Raw genomic sequence first — 20,788 nt, 5'->3', positions numbered from 1 at the left:
TAAACATACATACTAAGTGTTAACAGGAATTATCTTTGGATGCTATAAATATGGGTAATTACAGCCGGACAGTGGCTCACACCTGTAATCCCAGTACTTTCAGAGGCTAAGACAGGTGGATCACTTGAGGTCAGGAGTTCGAGACCAGCCTTGGCCAACATGGAGAAACCCCATCTCTACTAAAAATACAAAAATTAGCTGAATGTGGTGGCAGACACCTGTAATCCCAGCTACTCAGGAGGCTGAGGCAGGAGATCACTTGAACCCAGGAGGCAGAGGTTGCAGTGAGCCCAGCTTGCGCCATTGCACTTCAGCCTGGGTGATAAAAGCAAGACTCTGTCTCAATAAATAAATAAATAAGGGTAATTTTTAGTTTCCTCTTTGTGTGCTTTCAGGGGAATAATTTTTTTTTTTTTTTTTTTTTTGGATACAGGCTTTCATTAATCCCATTATAAAGTATATAATTATAGGGAGCCCCAAATTTAAAAAAAGATTAGCAAGGAAAAAGGACCATTGTTATAGGGGAGTGGGTATATTCTAGTCATTCAGGAAAGTTTGATGGACAGGCCTGTTACCGGCAGAATATATCCACATCCTACATCTGGAACCTGGGAATAGGTTATGTTACAAGGCAAGATAAATAAGGTTGCAGATGGACTTAAAGGGTGCTAACTAGCCACCTTTCAGACAGGGAGATTACCCTGAATTATCCAGGTGGGCCTGGTGCAATTACAAAGTTCCTTAAAAGTAGATGAGGGAGTTCCGAAGAAGAGAAACATGTGATGACAGAAACAGGTGGGGAATGAGGTGATAGAAGAAGAACCTGACTTGTCTTTTCTGGGTTTAAAGGTGTAGGATGGGGCTGGGCGCAGTGGTTCACACCTGTAATCCCAGCATTTGGGAGGCCGAGGCGGGTGGATCACTTGAGGTCAAGAGTTCGAGACCAGCCTGGTAAACATGGTGAAACCCCATCTGCTAAAAAATACAAAAATTAGCCGAGCGGCCGGGCGCAGTGGCTCAAGCCTGTAATCCCAGCACTTTGGGAGGCCGAGACGGGCGGATCACGAGGTCAGGAGATCGAGACCATCCTGGCTAACACGGTGAAACCCCGTCTCTACTAAAAAATACAAAAAACTAGCCGGGCGAGGTGGCGGGCGCCTGTAGTCCCAGCTACTCGGGAGGCTGAGGCAGGAGAATGGCATAAACCCGGGAGGCGGAGCTTGCAGTGAGCTGAGATCCGGCCACTGCACTCCAGCCTGGGTGACAGAGCAAGACTCCGTCTCAAAAAAAAAAAAAAAATTAGCCGAGCATGGTGGTGCACGCCTGTAATCCCAGCTACTCAGGATGCTGAGGCAGAAGAATCGCTTGAATCCAGGAGGTGGAGGTTGCAGTGAGCTGAGATGGTGCCACTGCACTTCAGCCCAGGCGACAGAGTGAGTGAGACTCCGTATCCAAAAAAGAAAAAAAAAAAGAAAAAAAAAGCAGGATGGGTTCATGAGCTAAGGACTCTGGGCAGCCTCTAAAAGCTGGGAAAGGCTATGAAAAAGAATTCCTCCTAGAGCCTCCAAAAAGCAACACAGTCTTCAACTTGTTGGTTTTAGCCCAGTGAGACCCACTTTAGACTTTTGACTTCTAGGACTTAAGATGCCACCCCCTGATCTTGAATGACCTTTCACTGTGTCTCAGCAATAAGGTTGTCTTAGTCCGTTTTGGCTGCTATAATAGCTGCTATTACAGGCATGAGCCACTGCGCCCGGCATATTTTCCTAATAACATTTTCTTTTCTCTAGCTTACTTTATTGTAGGAGTATTGCATATAACACATATACCATTCTATATATGTGTTAATCGACTTTATGTAATCAATAAGGCTTCCATTCAACAGTAGGCTAGTAAATATTTAGGGAGTCAAAAGTTAAACGTGGAGTTTTGACTGCATGGTGGGTTGTTGCCCCAGCTCCATGTTGTTCAAGGGTCAACTGTACGTATATCAGACAAAATAGAATTTCAGTCAAAAACTATAAGAAAAGCCAAAGAAAGTCATTATAGAATTATAAAGGGATCAATTCATGAAGAAGATGTATCAATTGTAAATACGTATGTACCCAACATTGGATCAGGTAAATATATAAAGCACACATTACGAGATCTGAAGGGACAAATAGACTGCAATACAATAATAGAAGGGGACTTCAAATCCTACTTTCAACAAAGGACAACTTATTCAGCAGAAAATCAATAAGGAAACACCGGAATTGAATTTTACTTTAGACCAAATGGACCTATCAGATGTATACAGAGCATTGCACCCAACAGCAGCAGAATACATATTCTTCTCTAGCACACATGAAACATTCTCCAGGACAGATAACATATTAGGCCAAATAACAGGCCTTAAGAAACTTAAGGCAACTGAAATCCTATCGAGCATCTTTTTCAATCAAGTGGTATTAAGCTAGAAATCAATAACAGGAGGAATTTAGGTAAATTCACAAATATGTGGAAATTAAACAACGTGATAATAAGTACCAGTAGGTCAAGGAAGAAATTAAAAGTTTAATTTTAAAATATTTTGAAATAAATGCAAAAGGAAACAACATCTCAAATCTTGAGAAACACAGGAAAAGCAGTTCTAAGAGGGAAGTGTATAGCAATAAACACCTACATTAAGAAAGGAGAAAGACCTTAAACAAACATTACTTCTCAAGAACCCGAAAAAGAACAAATGAAGCTCATAGTTAATGAAAGGAAGAATAAAGGTCAGAGTAAAAATAAATGGAGACTAGAGAAACCGTATGGGAAGATTAACTAAACTAAGAGTTGATTTTTTGAAAAGACAAACAACATTGAAAAACCATGAGACTTTGAAAGACAAAAAAGGGAAGACTCAAAAATCAATGAAACCAGAAATGAAAATGGAGACAACTCATACCACAGAAATACGAAGAATCACGAGACTATGATGAACAATTAGATGCCAAAAAAATTGGATAACCTAGAAGATTAGAAGATTAATTCCTAGAGACACACGACCTACCAAGACGGAATCATGAAGAAACAGAAAAATCTGATCAGTAATGAGTAAAAAGATTGAATAAGTAATACAGTCTCTGATGAAAGAACAGCCTAGGACTTGATGATGGCTTCATTGCTGTATTCTACCAAATATCCACAAAATACCACTTCTGAAACTCTTCCAAAAAGTTATAGAGGAAGGAATACTCCCAATTTGATGCAGTATTATTCACAATACCCAAGGGGAAAACAAACAAACAAAAAATCAACCTACATGTTAATCAGTAGAGGAATGGGTAAAGCAAATGTGGTATATATCACAATAAAATACTATTCAGTCTTAAAAACCAAGAAAATCCAGTCATTGGTGATAACATGGGTGAACCTAGAGGATATTATATTAAGTGAAATAAGCCAGGCATAGAAAGGTCCACCTGCATTATCTCACCTATTTAAGTGTCAAAAAGCTCAACTCATATAAGTGAAGAGTGGAATGATGGTCACCAGAGGCTGGACAGGGGTGGGAACAGGGAGATGAATGGCTACAAAGGCTAGAGAGGAGGAATAAATTCTGCATATCTGTTTTATAACCTGGTGACTATAATGAATAACAATGTGTATTTGAAAATTGCTGAGAGATGTTAAATGTTCTAATCACAAAAATAACTAGTAAGGTGAAGGATGTGTTATTCACTTTGGTTTCATCACTCCATAACGCAAACACGTATCAAAACATAATGTTGTACATAATAAGCACATAATTTGTTATCTATTGAATAAAAATTAAAAAGGATGTCATTTTAATAAACAAAACAACAATAATCCAAATAATTAAATAAAAAGAAAAATACAGAACTATATGTGGCCCATAAATCACAATATTTACTGCCGAACCTTTTACAGAAAAAATTTGCCAACTCCGTCCTAGATCCAGAACTCATATTCAAAATCAAACCACATTGCTTCTCACTGTGCACGCAAAACAAGTGGGGAAAAAAAAAAAAAACTCTGAAGCTGTCAGCTTCAAAGAAAACCTAGTAAACAGAACAAATTTCAATGTATTGATTACTTGGAAAACATTTATACCTTTGACGACACAGAAGTTTGCTCAAACTCCACTCTTACAAGCCTCACAAAGCTGACAACCTTGTCACATAGTCAAACCATCTACTTTCTGGCTGTGATATGAAAATCAGGCCTAGGGAAAAGACTAAAGATAGGTGGTGTTTGATTCCACTTAAAAAATGAATCCTTTCCTCGGCAAACCACATTCTAATATCAAGCACTAATGTTAAGCTCCCGGAGGTATTTTCCTATATCATCAGATTCTTAGAAGAGCAGGGCACACAGAAAGAGCTACACAGTTTGCCAAAGGGGCACATGAATAACATTCAGAAGAGAGACTTGGTCAATGGGGAGTACATTGAGGGATATCCCTGTATGAAACCCCCACAGCTCTTTGGAAAGGATGACTGGGATAAGTTGTTATAGTGAGAATATTTAGGGGCAAGGAAAGTAGTCGTGGCTTATAAACACTAATCGCTTAACTCACTTGAACCTTGATTTTCAGATGGGTAAATGATTCTTCCTCTCAAAGGGTGCTTTTTTCGGAAGGATGTTGGTTTAGGGGAAAGAGGAGGATAAGAATGAGAAGCTAGGGTCTTTCTAGGTGCACAGCCTACTTTAGAAAATACCTCATAAGCACACCTGCCCTCAGGCCATATCTATAACAATCAGAAGTCAGAGGGCACTGGGAGAGAGTGTTTCAGAGATTCCTGGGGTCTACACTGTATTAACAGGTTGTAGATTGTGTAGCTGTCCTCCCTGTATATGGATGGTCACCCTGCATGGGTCCCATTGCCGCCAAGATACTTGCACACCTGTCACAACTATGGGGACAGAGCAGGCACATCAACCCCACACACGCCCACGCAAGTGCGTCTTCTACGCGCACATCAGGTCCCGGGTACCTCTGCTGATGTCAACGCACATGTACACATAGACACATATTTCCACATGTGCTGGAGCACTGACTGGCAAAAATGGCCAAAATGCCAAGTGATGCCTGTACATACCGACAGTTGTTTTGAGGTTGCTTCCTTTTACGTCTGAGGGGAGTGTGAATTTTACTTCTGAACTTGTCCTTCAAGCCGTGATGGCCCAGCAGAGAAGCATTAATTCACCTTACCCTATTGGTCTTCCCTTTGCATCAAACATTCTTAGAAAAATAACAAGTCATAAAACAAATTGTATTTACCCACACATGGAACCTGTGAATTCAGAATTAATTGGTTGTAACTCAACATCCGTGGGCTTGGATGTTTGCCCCGTCTAAATCTCAAGTTGAGCGGTCACCCCCAGTGCTGGAGGTGGGGCCTGGTGGGAGGTGTTTGGGTCATGGAGGCAGATCCCTCATGGCTTGGTGCTGTCTTGGCCATGGTGAGTGAGTTCTTACAAAATCTGGTCATTTAAAAGTACGTGGCACCCCCCTGCACCTCCCACCACTGCTGTGTCCCAACCTTACCCCTCCTTTTGCCATGTGGGACATGCCTGCTCCCACTTCACCTTCCAAGTAAGGTGGAGTAAAACCTCCTGAGGCCTCCCTAGAAGCCAAGCGGATGCCAGATGTTGATGCTTCCTTATCAGTCTTCAGAACCACGAGCCAATGTAATCTTTATAAATGACCCAGTCTCAGGGATTTCTTGATAGCAATGTAAGAATGGCCCACCCGAGTGGGTGCTCTCAGAATGATGTTCCCTTCCTAGCACCTCTCAGGGCATAGCACCTGGAATTATCCACAATCCGTGATCACAGGCTGCCCTGAGCTGTTTCTATTCAGTTTCCCCCCCCCCCGGCTGGGTTATAAACAACATACAGGTAGCAGCTGTGTCCTTTTAGTTATTCTCTCCTTTTTTGTGCTAATATCACAGAGTGTGGCGTACTGCAGACACTTAAAAAGTCTGATTTTGACTCAAAAGTCTGGTCTTCAAAATTTATCTGAAGGACACAACTACAGTCATTCACAAATGTTTGTGCAAGAATATTCAGGAAATTTTTATCTGTGAATTTTCTTTAGAATAGAGATAAGATTCACATGCAGTTGTAAGAGACGATACAGTGAAAGAGATCCTGTTTACCTCTTACCTGATTTACACCAATGATGGTGGAACTACAGTATAATACCACAACTAGGACACTGTCACTGATGCAATCAATTGATATTATTCCACTTCTCCAGAGAATAATTTTTTTAAATTTAATCTGTCCTGTACTGTCAGATTTTTTTTTTTTTTTCTTTAGACAGAGTCTCACTCTGTTGCCCAGGCTGGAGTGCAGTGGCATGCTCGGCTCACTTCAAGCTCCGCCTCCCGGGTTCACACCATTCTCCTGCCTCAGCCTCCCGAGTAGCTGGGACTACAGAGGCCCGCCACCTCGCCTGGCTAATTTTTGTATTTTTAGTAGAGACGGGGTTTCACCGTGTTAGCCAGGATGGTCTCGATCTCCTGACCTCGTGATCCGCCCGCCTCGGCCTCCCAAAGTGCTGCGATTACAGGCATGAGCCTGTAATCATGAATGCTAACTAAAAATAACTTTCCAAGCCTGATGTTAAGCATGAATTTATTTTAATCAGCAAAATTAGCAAAAACGATTCTAAGACACATAAGAAGAAAATGTTCCCTCTTTACCAGCAACTAGGGAAATAGAGACATGATTCTGCATCAGAAATCAAGTTTAAAGAATCCAATCTTGGCCGGGCGCGGTGGCTCAAGCCTGTAATCCCAGCACTTTGGGAGGCCGAGGCGGGTGGATCACGAGGTCAGGAGATCGAGACCATCCTGGCTAACATGGTGAAACCCCGTCTCTACTAAAAATACAAAAAACTAGCGAGAGGCGTGGTGGTGAGCCTAGTCCCAGCTACTGGGAGGCTGAAGGCAGGAGAATGAGGCGTGAACCTGGGGCCCAGACTTGCAGTGAGCCACAGGGTAGCCCACTACACACTCCAACCTGGAGTGACCTGTAGCCGAGACTCTGTCTCAAAAAAAAAAAAAAAAAAGAATCCAAATCTGAAAGAGATATAGAGTGAGAATATTAGCAAAAGACTGAATCATGTGTTCTATGTCATATGGAAGACTTATGTAATTATTTCAAATTATTGCCATCTTAGTCATTTCATGTATTTGGAGTTCATATATCTTGGATTTGTTACTTGTACATATAATCATGGAAATATTACTTGTAATAGTATATATTTGGAAGGCATCAGACGTCACTGATTATCATTCTCTGTCAAAGAAACATTAAAATCATTGAAAATCTAATTCTCAAAGGCTCTCTTTCTTTCTTTTTTTATTTTTATTTTTTTTGAGACAAAGTCTGGCTCTGTTGCCCAGGCTGGAGTGCAGTGGCGCGATCTCGGCTCACTGCAACCTCTGTCTCCCAGGTTCACACCGTTCTCCTGCCTCAGCCTCCCGAGTAGCTGGGACTACAGGCGCCCGCCACTATGCCCGGCTAATTTTTTGTATTTTTAGTAGAAATGGGGTTTCACTGTGTTCGCCAGGATGGTCTCGATCTTCTGACCTTGTGATCCGCCCGCCTCGGCCACCCAAAGTGCTGGGATTACAGGCGTGAGCCACCGAGCCCAGCCTCTTTCTTTATAATCTGCTGTCATGGGATTAGTTTGAAATGGTGTATCTCTAATCCTATAAGGTGTAAATATGTGAGGCTTTTCAAAGCAAGAGAAAGATAACTGGTCTGCCTCTCTCTTCCCCACATGTACACAAATGTAATGTGACCCATGGCTGAGTTGGATTTCTTTCACAAACTAAGATTTAAAGAGTCTTTAACTCATTTACATGATCAATTAGCAGGATTTAATGCTCCAGAAACACACACACACACGTGTTTAGTGGGGGAGTGGGAGACAAGACACATACCTAGAAAATGTTAACAGTAAGTATATCTGGATAGCACAGTTAGGAGTAGTTTTGAGTGTCTTCTTTATGAGCTCCTAGAGAACTAATTTTTTTATACCAGGCCTGCGTTAATTGCATTATAAGAAATATAACTTGCTGGGCGCAGTGGCTCATGCCTGTAATCCCAGCACTTTGGGAGGCCAAGGTAGGCAGATTGTGAGGTCAGGAGTTTGAGACCAGCCTGACCAACATGGTGAAACCCTGTCTCTGCTAAAAATACAAAAATTAGCCAGGTGTGGTGGCATGTGCCTGTAATCCCAGCTACTCAGGAGGCTGAGGCAGGAGAATCACTTGAACCCAGGAGGTGGAGGTTGCAGTGAGAGCCAAGATTGTGCCACTGCACTCCAGCCTGAGTGACAGAGTGAGACTCCATTTGGAAAAAAAAAAAAAGAAATATAACTTAAGGAAGTTCTAAATTAAAAAAAATGATTACTCAAGGTAAAAAAATCAGAGTTATGAAGGTGCTGGTACCTTGTAGTTATTAATAAATGTTTGAATGGATAGGCTTGTGGTAAGCAGAATAAGTGTATCTCATAAATGTCCGCACCCTAATTCATGAATGTGGGAATATGTGGTGTGGCACGACAAATTTCAGTTGCAGCTGGACTGAAGTTGCTAATCAGCTAACAGTAAGATTGGCGGGCATGGTGGCTCAAGCGCCTGTAATCCCAGCACTGGGAGAGGCGAGGCAGGTCGCGAGGTCAGCGAGTCGGAGACCATCTGTTAACAGAACCCGTCTCTACTAAAAATACAAAAAACTAGCCGGGCTAAAGGTGGCGGAGGCGCCTGTAGTCCCAGCCGGGAGGCTGAGGCAGGAGAATGGCACGTAAAACCGGGGCCGGGCTGCATTGAGCTGAGATCCGGCCACTGCATTCCAGCCTGGGCGACAAGCGGGAACTCCGTCTCAAAAAGACAGGGAGATTATCCTGAATTGTGCCAGTGGGCCCAGTGTAATCACAGGGTATTAGAAGTAGATGAGGGGGGTCAGAAGAAGAAAAAGAAGGGTGAGAGGCGGGTAGCGGTGGCTCAAACCTATGAAAATCAGCACTTTGGGAGGCGTGGGTGGATCATGAGGTCAGGGTCCAGAGACCATCCTGGCTGCTTTATAGGTGAAACCCGTCTCTACTAAAAATGTCCCTAAAAACCCGAAGGCGTGGTGGCCTGTAGTCCCAGCTACCAGGAGGCTGAGGCAGGAGAATAAGTGAACCTGGGGCCGGAGCTTGCAGTGGGCGAGATCCCAGCCACCTCCCAACCTGGGTGACACAATGAGACTCGTCTCAAAAAAAGAAAAAAGAGAATTGAGGACAGAGGCAGGAGATGGAAGTGAGGTGATGTGAGAATGACTTGTCCTTGCTGGCTTTGGTGATGCAGAGTTGGGTTGGAAGCCAAGGGTGCCAGCCTCTAAAAGCCAGGAAAGGAAGGAAAAGAAGCCACTTCTAGAGTCTCCAAAAGCAAAGCAACCTTTACATCTCGGGTTTTTTTTTTTTGTTTTTTATTTTGAGGCAGTCTAGTGGAGTGCATGTGGATGTCACTGGCTCCTCCAATTCTCTCCAGGCACTTCCTGCCCATTGTTATGACTGTAGAAACCCGAGGGTTTCACGGATGATCTCGTGATATGGTGTATGTATCTGATTTTAGCCGGACCTACTTGACTTCTGATGGCTTAAGATACATTTTGCTGTTTTCAACTACTAAATCTGTGATGGTTTAATTGTTACAGCAGCAGAAAGAAACTGACGGTAAGCCTAATACTGGAAAAACAAAGTGATTGATGCAAATGTCACCTCCCTGATTGTGAAGGTCCTTTCACTGTGTCTTGGCAATCCTTATGGAATGAGGCAGAAGCAGTTCTAAAAGGGAAGTTTAAAGGAGTAAACATCTACATTAAAAAAGAAAGACCTCAAACACCCTAACATCACACCGAAAGGAACTACTAAAAGAAGATCAAACTAAGCCTAAAAAAGAACAAAGTTAATAGTTAAGGTAAAAGCAGAAATAAGAGTAGAATAAAAATAGAAAAACATCAATGCAACTAAGAGTGGATTTTTGAAAATATAAACCATTCACAAATGTTTAACTAGACTAACAGTGAAAGAATGAGAGAATGTTCAAATAAAAATATTGGAAATAAGAAACATTACCATTCATACCACAGAAAAACACAGGACCACAAGAGATTACTATGAAAATTTCTACGCCAAAAAATTGAATAATGTTGAATAAATGAATAAATTCCTAGTAATATACAATCTACCAAGATTGAATGATGAAGAAATACAAAATCTGAACACACTAACAACAGGTAAGGAGGTTGAATAAGCAATAAAATATCTCCCATGAAAGACCAGAACCTGATGCCCTCACTGGTGAATTCTACCAAACATTTGAAAACCTAATACAATGCTTCTCAAACTCTTCCAGAAAATTCAGGAGAAGGGATTATCTCCAAGCTCATTTTATAAGACCAGCATGACCAAACCAAACAAGGACACTGCAAGACAAGAAAAATCACTGGCCAATACCTTTGATAAACATAAAAGCAAAAATCCTCGGCAAAATACTAGCAAACTGAACTCAGTAGCATATAAAAAGGATCATTCACCATGATCAAGTGAGATTTATCCCAGGAATGCAAGTATGGTTCAACATATACATATCTATAAATCTGATATAGCACATTAACAGAATGAAGGATAAAATCCATATGATCATCACAATAGATGCAGAAAAAGCATCTGAAAAAATTCAACAGCCTTTCCTAATAAAAACTCTCAACAGATTAGGTATTGAGGAATGTACCTCAATATAATAAATGTGATATAACACAAGCACATAGCTAACATCATAATCAATGGTGAAAAGTTGAAATATCAGGAACAAGACGAAGATTCCCACTCTTACCACTTCTAATCAATGTAGTACTAGAAGCCTTAGGCAGAGCAATTAGGAAAGAAAAAGAAATAAAAGCCAATCAAATAGGAAGTGAAGAAGTTAAACTGTTCCTGTTTGTAGATGACATGATCTTATTCATATAGAAAACCCTAAAAGCTCCACCAAAAAATGATTAGAAATAATAAATGAATTCAGTAAAGTAGTAGTACGCAACATCAACATTAAAAAAATCAATAGTATCCCTTACAAAATCAATGTGCAAAAATCACAAGCATTCCTATACACCAATAACAGAGAGCCAAATCATGAGTAAACTCCCATTCACAATTGCTACATAGAGAATAAAATACCTAGGAATCCAACTTACAAGGGATGTGAAGGACCTCTTCAAGGAGAACTACAAACCACCACTCAACGAAATAAAAGAGGGCACAAACAAATGGAAGAACGTTCCATGCTCATGGACAGGAGAATCAATATCATGAAAATGGCCATACTGCCCATGGTAATTTATAGATTCAATGCCCTCCCCATCAAGCTACCAATGACTTTCTTCATAGAATTGGAAAAAACTACTTTAAAGTTCATATGGAACCAAAAAAGAGCCCGCATTGCCAAGACAATCCTAGGCAAAGGGCGAAACTGGAGGCATCCACTGACAAACTATACTCCAAGGCTACTGTAACCAAAACAGCATGGTACTGGTACCGGCAGAGATATATAGACCAATGGAACAGAACAGAGGCCTCAGAAATAACATCACACATCTACAGCCATCTGATCTTTGACAAACCTGAGAAAAACAAGAAATGGGGAAAGGATTCCCTATTTAATATATGGTGCTGGGAAAACTGGCTAGCCATAAGTAGAAAGCTGAAACTGGATCCCTTCCTTACACCTTATACAAAAATTAATTGGATGGTTCAGGACTTAAATGTTAGACCCTCCCAGAAGCATGAAACCCCTAGAAGAAAACCTAGGCAATACCATTCAGGACAAACTTGGAGCAAGGACTTCAGGACTAAAAACACAAAAAGCAATAGCAGCAGGCAAAATAGACAAATGGGATCTAATTAAACTAAAAGAGCTTCTGCACAGCAAAAGAAACTACCATCAGAGGGAACAACCTACAGAATGGGAGAAAAATTTTGCAATCTACCCATCTGACAAAGGGCTAATAGCCAGAATCTACAAAGAACTCAAACAATTTACAAGAAAAAAACAACCCCATCAAAAAGTGTGCCAAGGATATGAACAGACACTTCTCAAAAGAAGACATCTATGCAGCCAACAGACACATGAAAAAATGCTCATCATTGCTGGTCATTGGAGAAATGCAAATCAAAACCACAATGAGATACCATTGCATGCCAGTTAGAATGGCAATCATTAAAAAGTCAGGAAACACAGATGCTGGAGAGGATGTGGAGAAATAGGAATGCTTTTACACTGTTGGTGGGAGTGTAAATTAGTTCAACCATTGTGGAAGACAGTGTGGCGATTCCTCAAGGATCTAGAACTAGAAATACCATTTGACCCAGCAATCCCATTACTGGGTATATACCCAAAAGATTATAAATCATGCTAATACAAAGACACATTCACACGTATGTTTACTGCGGCACTATTCACAATAACAAAGACTTAGAACCAACCCAAATGTCCATCAATGATAGACTAGATTAAGAAAATGTGGCACATATACACCATGGAATACTATGCAGCCATAAAAAAGGACGAGTTCATGCCCTTTCCGGGGACATGGATGAAGCTGTCCCTCAGAAACCATCATTCTGAGCAAACTATCACAAGGACAGAAAACCAAATACCGCATGTTCTCACTCATAGGTGGGAATTGAACAATGAGATCATTGGACACAGGGCAGGGAATATCACACACCCTCCTTTTGGACAGTGGGGGCTGAGGGAGGGATAGCATTAGGAGAAATACTTAACGTAAATGATGAGTTGATGGGTGCAGCAAACTAACATGGCACATGTATACCTATGTATCAAACCTGCATGTTGCGCACATGTACCCTAGAACTTAAAGTATATAAAAAAAAATCAATAGTATCCCTATACACTAACAACTATTTGAAAAAGAAATCGAGGCTGGGCATGGTGGCTAATAGACAAATGAATTGCATCAAATTAAAAAACTTCTGCACAGCAGAGCAATCAACAGAGTGAAGAGAGAACCTATGGATTAGAAGGAAATATTTGCAAACCATACATCTGATAAGCAGTTAATATTCACGATATATAAGAAACTCACACAACTCAAGAGTGTGAAAAAAAATGTGATTAAAAATTGGGACAAAGGCAGGGCATGGTGGCTCACACCTGTAATCCCAGGACTTTGGGAGGCTGAGATGGGAAGATAACTTGAAGTCAGGAGTTCGAGACCAGCCTGGCCAACATGATGAAACCCCATCTCTACTAAAAATACAAAAATTAGCCGGGCATGGTGGCGGGTGCCTATAATCCCAACTACTTGGGAGGCTGAGGCAGGAGAATAGCTGGAACTTGGGAGGTAGAGGTTCCAGTGAGCTGAGATCATGCCATTGCACTCCAGCCTGGGGGTCAAGGGCAAAACTCCATCCCAAAAGAAGAAGAAGAAGAAGAAGAAGAAGAAAAAAATATATATATATATATAAAATAGTATATTTGAAAATCGCTAAGAGAATAGAGTTTACATGTTCTCATGACAGAAATAATTACTGAGGGGATGGATACGTTCATCAGCCTGATTTAATCATCTCATAATATATACAAATATCAAAACGTGTACACAATAAATACAATTTGTATTTGCCAATTATATAAAAATTTTAAAAAACATGTCAAAAAAATAAATACTACAATAATAAAAAATAAACAAAAGACCAAAGATACCTGGTGTTTCCTTCCACCCAAAAATAAATCCCTTCCTGACCAAACCACACTGGAATATAAAGTGCTAGAATTAATCTCTTCTATACCATCAGATTCTTAGACAATTTGTAGACACTTTAGAAGAGGGTGGGTCAATGGAGAATACACGGAGGAATGACCTCCACAGCCCTGTCCCTCCCTTGGGGAAGAATTAGTGGGATAAATGGCTATTTGGGAAGATAAGGGCCCAGGGAAAGTAAATAGTCTTAAGTTGTATAAACACAAATCACTGAATGAACAAAAAGGTAACTCACCTGAAACTTGACTTTAGGACGGATACAGTTCGTCTTCCTCCTCTGGGATGCTTTTCCTGAAGGCCAGTTGGCCCGAGGGGAAAAGGAAGATAAGAATGAGACACCAGGACCTTTCTGGATCACAAGCTACGTTAGAAAATAGCGAACGCGTCCGGGCGCGGTGGCTCACGCCTGTAATCCCAGAACTTCGGGAGGCCGAGGGGGCGCGGATAATGAGGTCAAGAGATGGAGACCATCTTTGCCAACATGGTGAAACCCCGTCTCTACTAAAAATACGGAAATTAGCTGGGTGTGGTGGCCTGCGCCTGTGGTCCCAGCTACTTGGGAGGCTGAGGCAGGAGAATCGCTTGAATCTGGGAGCCAAGATCGCACCACTGCACTCCAGCCTGGGCCACAGAGCAAGACTATGTCCCCCAAAAAAAAAAAGAAAGAAAGAAAGAAAACGGCAGGCACCTGTCCCCAGACCACAGTTAAAATCAATCAGAAATAAGAGAGCACAGGCATCTGGGTTTTTCAGAGAAATGCTGGAAAACTCTAGGAATTGGGGTTCTGAAACACGGAGCTGCCCCTCTCACCGCCTCCCATGTCAGGTACCTCTATCTTCCCCAAAAGGAATTCTATTCCCGAGGTTACTTCCTCTTGTCGTCCAGGTAGGGTGCATGGAGAGCACTTCTGGCTCCAAAATTGTCATCTCGTGACTACTTGTGAAGCCTTCTTCTTGGTCATTTTCACAACAGCGTCGAGGCTTTCACGTCACTTTGCAACCACTGCTCCCTAGCAGGTACCACGTGGCTGGAAGGCGAAGGCACAGGAAGCCACGGAGACACTAGAAAGACAGGTGATAGGGTCGCACACACCTGTGCTCACTCAAAAGGCCATGCATCCAGGCCCGATCCCAACCCGTCACAGCTACACACTCGCTGGTCCTTTCACACCCACGAACGCTCACACCAGAGGGACACTGCCTGACCCGGTCAACCCGACAGAAGTGCAAAGGCACATTTCAGAGACAAGGAGACCCGTCCTGGCCGTGTCACCCCTGCAGAGCCCACCAGCATTGACCTCGCACTGAGCGGAGGTGCAGAGACACAGCCCGGCTGCGTCACCCCTACAGATGCCCTTACAGCCCGGCGCTATGGCCCTCATAGACGTCCACACACACCTGTGTCAGTTTAAGGGGACAGAGCCCGGCCGCATCAACCCTGCATGCATCACAGCTACAGGAAAGGGGCTTGTTCGCATTATCCCCACAGATGAAGACAATTATCTCAGTCACTGGGCCACGGCGGGGCCCCCGCCAGGCAGCCTCTCACTCATTCACACACACATACACACACACTCCCACTTCCCTGCCCGCCGCTCCCGAAGCCTCAGGCTGAAGCTTTTTCATTTTAGGGCCTCCTGGTCCCAAGTGGCTCCCTCACCGCCATTCCCCGCGGAACCCTGCCCTGGCTTCCTCCTGGGAGGCAAACAGCTCCCGGCTCGAGGCCTAACCACACCCAGGACATCAGGAGGTGAAACAAAGTCTCAGGCGCAGGTGGGATATGGTCCTAGCAAAACCATTTTTTTTTTTTTTTTTTTTGAGACGTAGTCTGGCTCTGTCGCCCAGGCTGGAGTGCAGTGGTGCGATCTCAGCTCACTGCAAGCTCCGCCTTCCGGGTTCACGCCATTCTCCTGCCTCAGCCTCCCGAGCAGCTGGGACTACAGGCGCCCGCCACCGCGCCCGGCTAATGTTTTGTCTTTTTTAGTAGAGACGGGGTTTCACCGGGTTAGCCAGGATGGTCTCGATCTCCTGACCTCGTGATCCGCCTGCCTCGGCCTCCCAACGTGCTGGGATTACAGGCGTGAGCCACCGCGCCTGGCCCAAAACCATTTCTAAATATCCCGCGAGCATGAAGCACGCCTCTCAGCCCGGCCACCCGGCTCGCTCCTCATTGGACTGTGCCCCAAGGCCCTCTGGGAAATGTTGTCCGTAACCAGAGAAGCTTCGACGTAGCTGGAAGGGCGTCCGTCAGTGTTTCCCAGCATGCAACTCTACACGGTGCTAATAGAGCCGTGACCCAGAGGCCTCGGGGAAATGTAGTCCGTAACCCGGGAATCCACAGAGTTGGAAGCGGCCGTCAGGGTTTCCCAGCATGCAACTCTACGCGGCCCTAAAGACGTCGTGCCTTGAGGGCTTCTGGGAAATGTAGCCCATAACCCGGGAATCGACGTATCTGGAAAGGCGCCCATCAGTGTTTCCCAGCATGCAACTGCACACGGCCCTAATGGAGCCATGCCCCAGAGACCTCTGGGAAATGCCCACTGCCCTGGAATCCTCAGTGCTTGAAGCGCTGCTCTCAGAATGTACTTCTTCGGTGTTTCCTTCCACTGTTATAGCAGCTGCTCCCCATAGACTTCTGGGGAAGAGTATTTCAGATTGGGAGAATCTTCAAATGCTGGAGGCCCTGTCGGCCTTCTCTCGCCCTGAAATTTTGCTTGTCCTAAGGCGCACCACAAAAAATTCCTGGGAAAAGTGGTTCAGGCTCTGGGAGACTACAGTTCTAATTGCTTACAACTTGCATTTGCGATCCGTCCATAGGGAAGGCGTGTCCCCGCGTCCTGCTGGGAAGGAAATATAGTCTGAAACGACCAGAAATCACGCCTGTAACAGCGCTTTGGGAGGCTGAGGCAGGTATATCACCTGAGGTCAGGAGTTCGAGACCCTCCTGCCCAACATAGTGAAATCCCATCGCTACTAAAAATGCAAAAATTAGCCAGGCATGGTGGTGTGTGCCTGTAATCCCAGCTACTTGGGAGTCTGAGGGAGATAGCTTGAACCTGGGAGGCAGAGGTTGCAGTGAGCCGAGATCGCGCCACTGCACTCCAGCCTGGGCGACAAGAGCAAAACTCTGTCTCAAAATAGTAATAATACACCCAGAAAGCTTAAAAGCTCTGATTTGGGAAAAGTTCAAAAATTTCCCAGCACGCAACACGGCCCTCCTTCAAAAAGAGCTGTGCCTCCAGAGGGTTCTTGGAAATACAGCCACAAGCTGGAAATGCCTCTAGAAAGTGTTAGGTAGGGTATTCACGCGTGAGATTCTGGGGACGTTTCAGCACTGCCCTTCCCCCCAAGTAGATTGGGGAGCTCCAGGCGCGTGTGTAGGGACCTTGAGTAGGTCCCACGGGAGTGACCCAGTCCTGACCGGGTCTGTGTCAAGGCTGTCTCTGTAAGGGCAGGACTTTGCGTTTTTTCTGATGTTCTCCCAGGCTTGAGAGCACCGCCTGGCTCTTGGAATGTCTCTGTGAGTGTTATCTTGGTATGGGCGGGAGGGGCCTGGGCTGTATGGCTTGCTGCCCGGTAGGATATTGACAAGATGTTCTTAGGATCAGGCGGTTTGGCCCTTTTTCTGGTGGGATGTCATCAGGGTGTTCCTTGGACCTTTGCCCAGAAAGATATGATAGGGATGGTTTTTTAGTTGGTCCTTTTCCTGGTAGGATATGATGAGAATATTTCTTTAATTGGGTCTTTGTCCGCCTTGTAGTCAGGTTGTTAGGCAGGATGTTTCTCACTGCCCGAACCCCTGTGAAATGTTTCACTTTGACCAAGGTCTGTGAAAGAGCAGGAGGCTTACAAAATGGTGCAATTTAGACTAACACTGGGGTGGGAGGTGCTTTGTCCTCAAAAATATATGCTGTTGTTGGGAGAGAACCATTGGTGGGTGTGACTGGATTTGTGATTGTGTGGACTCATCAGGGAGCCTCCTGGAGTTGAGGAAAGGGAGGGCGCCTGTGAGGTTTTTGGCCATGATTATGACATGGATGAGATTGTATGTTTCTATGAATGTGTGGGTAAGACTACTGTATAAGTCACCCTTGACATAAGTAACTCCATCTTAGAAAAAGACTCCATCTTGTATTCCACAGGGCACTTTGCCAACAAGGACAAGATGTTTTGATTAATAAATAAATAATAAAGACTGCATCCAATCAGATAAGGGCATAAACAAGCACATTCTACCACCATCTGTCCTCCCCAGAGGACTCTGTGGCCATAAAAGGAGGAGTGGCTTGAAATAATCATCTTAACTGACAACCATCCTGCTGTCATTTGTGATGAGCACTTGGCATCTGCTGCTGAAGCCTCAAAGACTTCTCCTTGTGAGACCAATGGGCCTGCCCAGCCCTGACCAAGAGATTCTTTTTGTCTTTGTTCCTCTCCCTAGATTGACTTGTTAACCCTTTCTCCTATCTCTTTTCTCTTAGTGTTAAACATTACTTTGTTTATTGTGAAATGTTTAATCTATAACATTTATATATATTGATTAAGTACACTACTATGTATGGTTTGCCATATTGACTGACTCGTGAAGTGTCTTGAACCTGTGTGCTTATGGCTCTGACTAGCAAGTGGAAGGGGCAGTACCAAAGAGAATTGCTCGTCAGGGTTCTCCAGAGAGACAGAACTAATAGGATATGTGTCTATACGAAAGGGAGTTTATTAGGGAGAATTGGCTTACATGATCACAAGGCCAAGTCCCATGACAGGCCATCTGCAAGCTGAAGAAAAAAGAAGCCAGTAGTGGCTCAGTCCAAGTCCAAAAGCCTCAGAAGCAAGGGAGCCAACTGTGCAGCCTTTGGCCTGTGGCCAGAGGCCACACAGCCCCCGGCAAACCACCATTGTAAGTCTAAGAGTCCAACGACCAAAGAACCTGGAATCTGATGTCCAAGGGCAGGAGAAGTGGAAGGAAGCATCCAGCACAGGAGAAAGATGAAAGCCAGAAGATTCAGCAAGCAAAGGTATCCCACCTTCTTCTGCCTTCTATGTTCTACCCGAGCTGTCAGCCAATTGGATGGTGTCCACCAACATCAAGGGTGGGTCTTCCTGTCTCCATCCACTGACTCAAGCGTCAGTCTCCTCTGGCAACACCCGCACAGACACACCCAGAAACCTTTACCAGCTGCCTAGGCTTCCTTCAATCCAAGCAAGTTGACACTTAATATTAACCATCACATGCCTCTTTGGGAACTCCAGGCAGCTCATGGCTTTTGTGATTGAAATAGCATCAATCAAAGCCTGACACTGTGGAAAGATACAAAAGTGTGTGGACCTGGTTATCTCTGGACCATTGGTGGTTTGCTGGGGGCTCAGGCCTTTGGCCACAGGCTGAAGGCTGCACTGTTGGCTTCCTTGCTTCTGAGGCTTTTGGACTCGGACCGAGCCACCACTGGTTTCTTTCTTCCTCAGCTTGCAGATGGGTTATCATGGGACTTTGCCTTGTGATTGTGTGAGCAAATTCTCCCTAAAAAATTAGAGATAAACCAAATCTCAGCAGATTTGAACCTGCTTAGGGAGAGTGAGGACATAAACAGTCTCCTGGTCTGGGCTGAGTCGTCTGTTGATCTTGCAAGGAAGAATCTTTGATGTGGGTAGAAACTTTGGCAGCAGATGTCAAGTGCTTATGACAAATGACAGCAGGACGGTTGGCAGTTAAGATGGCCATTTTGAGCTGCTGAAGCCCAGCTTCTTTTATGGCCAGAGTCCTCTGGGGAGGACTGATAGTGGAAGAATGTGCTTGTTTATGTCCTTATCTGCTTGGATGCAGTCCTTATTATTTATTTACTAAGCAAAACATCTTGTCCCTGTTGGCAAAGTGCCCCATGAAATGTAAGATGGAGTCTTTTTCTAAGATGGAGTTACTTATGTCAAGGATGCTCCGTACAACTACTAACAGCTCTACAACTATTATACAAATCTATACAACAACTGTTTTCATTTTGATGGTTGTGCTATTGTGCGCATTTTCTAGTGGTTTTATAGAGCTCTGTTGGAGGATCTGTCCAATGGCATTGCAAGTCATTACTGTCTGTGATGATCTTAGCCCACTCTACCACGTGTGCCTGTGGCATTATATCTCTGTGAGTCTGTCGTTGTGAACATAAGCCCGGTCTCATCTGAAATAAAGTGAATAATGCTGTTTCTTTTGAGAACATCAAATTTGTTACAATTTGGCATACAAATTCTCAATTTATCTGGCACTAAAGTAGAGATTTCATATTGAATCAATATATTGTATTTTTATGGAGAAGTGTGTAAGTCAACACAACCTGTTTTTTAATCTTTAAATAAGAAAGAAGATAAAAAAGATGTCACTTTAATCCGACATAAGCAACAAAAAAGCAGCAGCTGCTTTGTCTCTTTCGCAAGTTGTAAGGAGTTAGCTTCCATTTTCCTGTGCCGTTTAGGGGCCTGGATAACTAGGTTTAAAAAGCTCTGGACTACGCATTTAACCTTCCTCTTGGACATAGGTTTAGGGCCTAGAATCAGGAAGTCAGGGACCCTCCTGGATGTTAGGTGAGGCATCTTGATCTTTTCATTCTCTGAACAAGAAAGGTTGACTCAGAAAACATAAGTATTATGTTTAAGAGTCTTCAGTTTATCCTTCAGAAACTACTTGCTTTTTTAAAAACCATACGCAATTAATACTTTTTTTTTTTTTTTTGAGACGGAGTCTCATTCTGTTGTCCAGGCCAGAGTGCAGTGGCACAATCTCAGCTCACTGCAATCTCTGCCTGCCAGGTTCAAATGATTCTCCTGCCTCAGCCTCCTGAGTAGCTGGGATTACAGGCATGCATCACCACACCTAGCTAATTTTTGTATTTTTAGTAGAGGCAGGGTTTCACCATGTTGGCCAGGCTGGTCTCGAACTCCTGACCTCAGGTGATCCGCCCACCTCG

General features: G+C 43.6%; 1 protein-coding gene across 1 annotated transcript in view; it reads right to left on the bottom strand.

Moving 5' to 3' along the window:
* The window catches only part of ZNF331 (zinc finger protein 331), a 61,931-nt gene extending 47,843 nt beyond the window's left edge, over positions 1 to 14,088 (bottom strand). The window contains exon 1 of the mRNA XM_031659272.1: positions 14,072 to 14,088. The gene's annotated coding sequence lies outside the window, so the exon portion shown is untranslated. The remainder of the gene's footprint in view (positions 1 to 14,071) is intronic.
* Between the last annotated feature and the right edge of the window lie 6,700 nt (positions 14,089 to 20,788).

This window comes from Papio anubis, chromosome 20, assembly GCF_008728515.1.
Source record: "Papio anubis isolate 15944 chromosome 20, Panubis1.0, whole genome shotgun sequence".
Lineage (NCBI taxonomy): Eukaryota > Metazoa > Chordata > Mammalia > Primates > Cercopithecidae > Papio > Papio anubis.
Note: the sequence above shows the minus strand (reverse complement) of the source record. Positions and strands in the feature narration are given on the sequence as shown.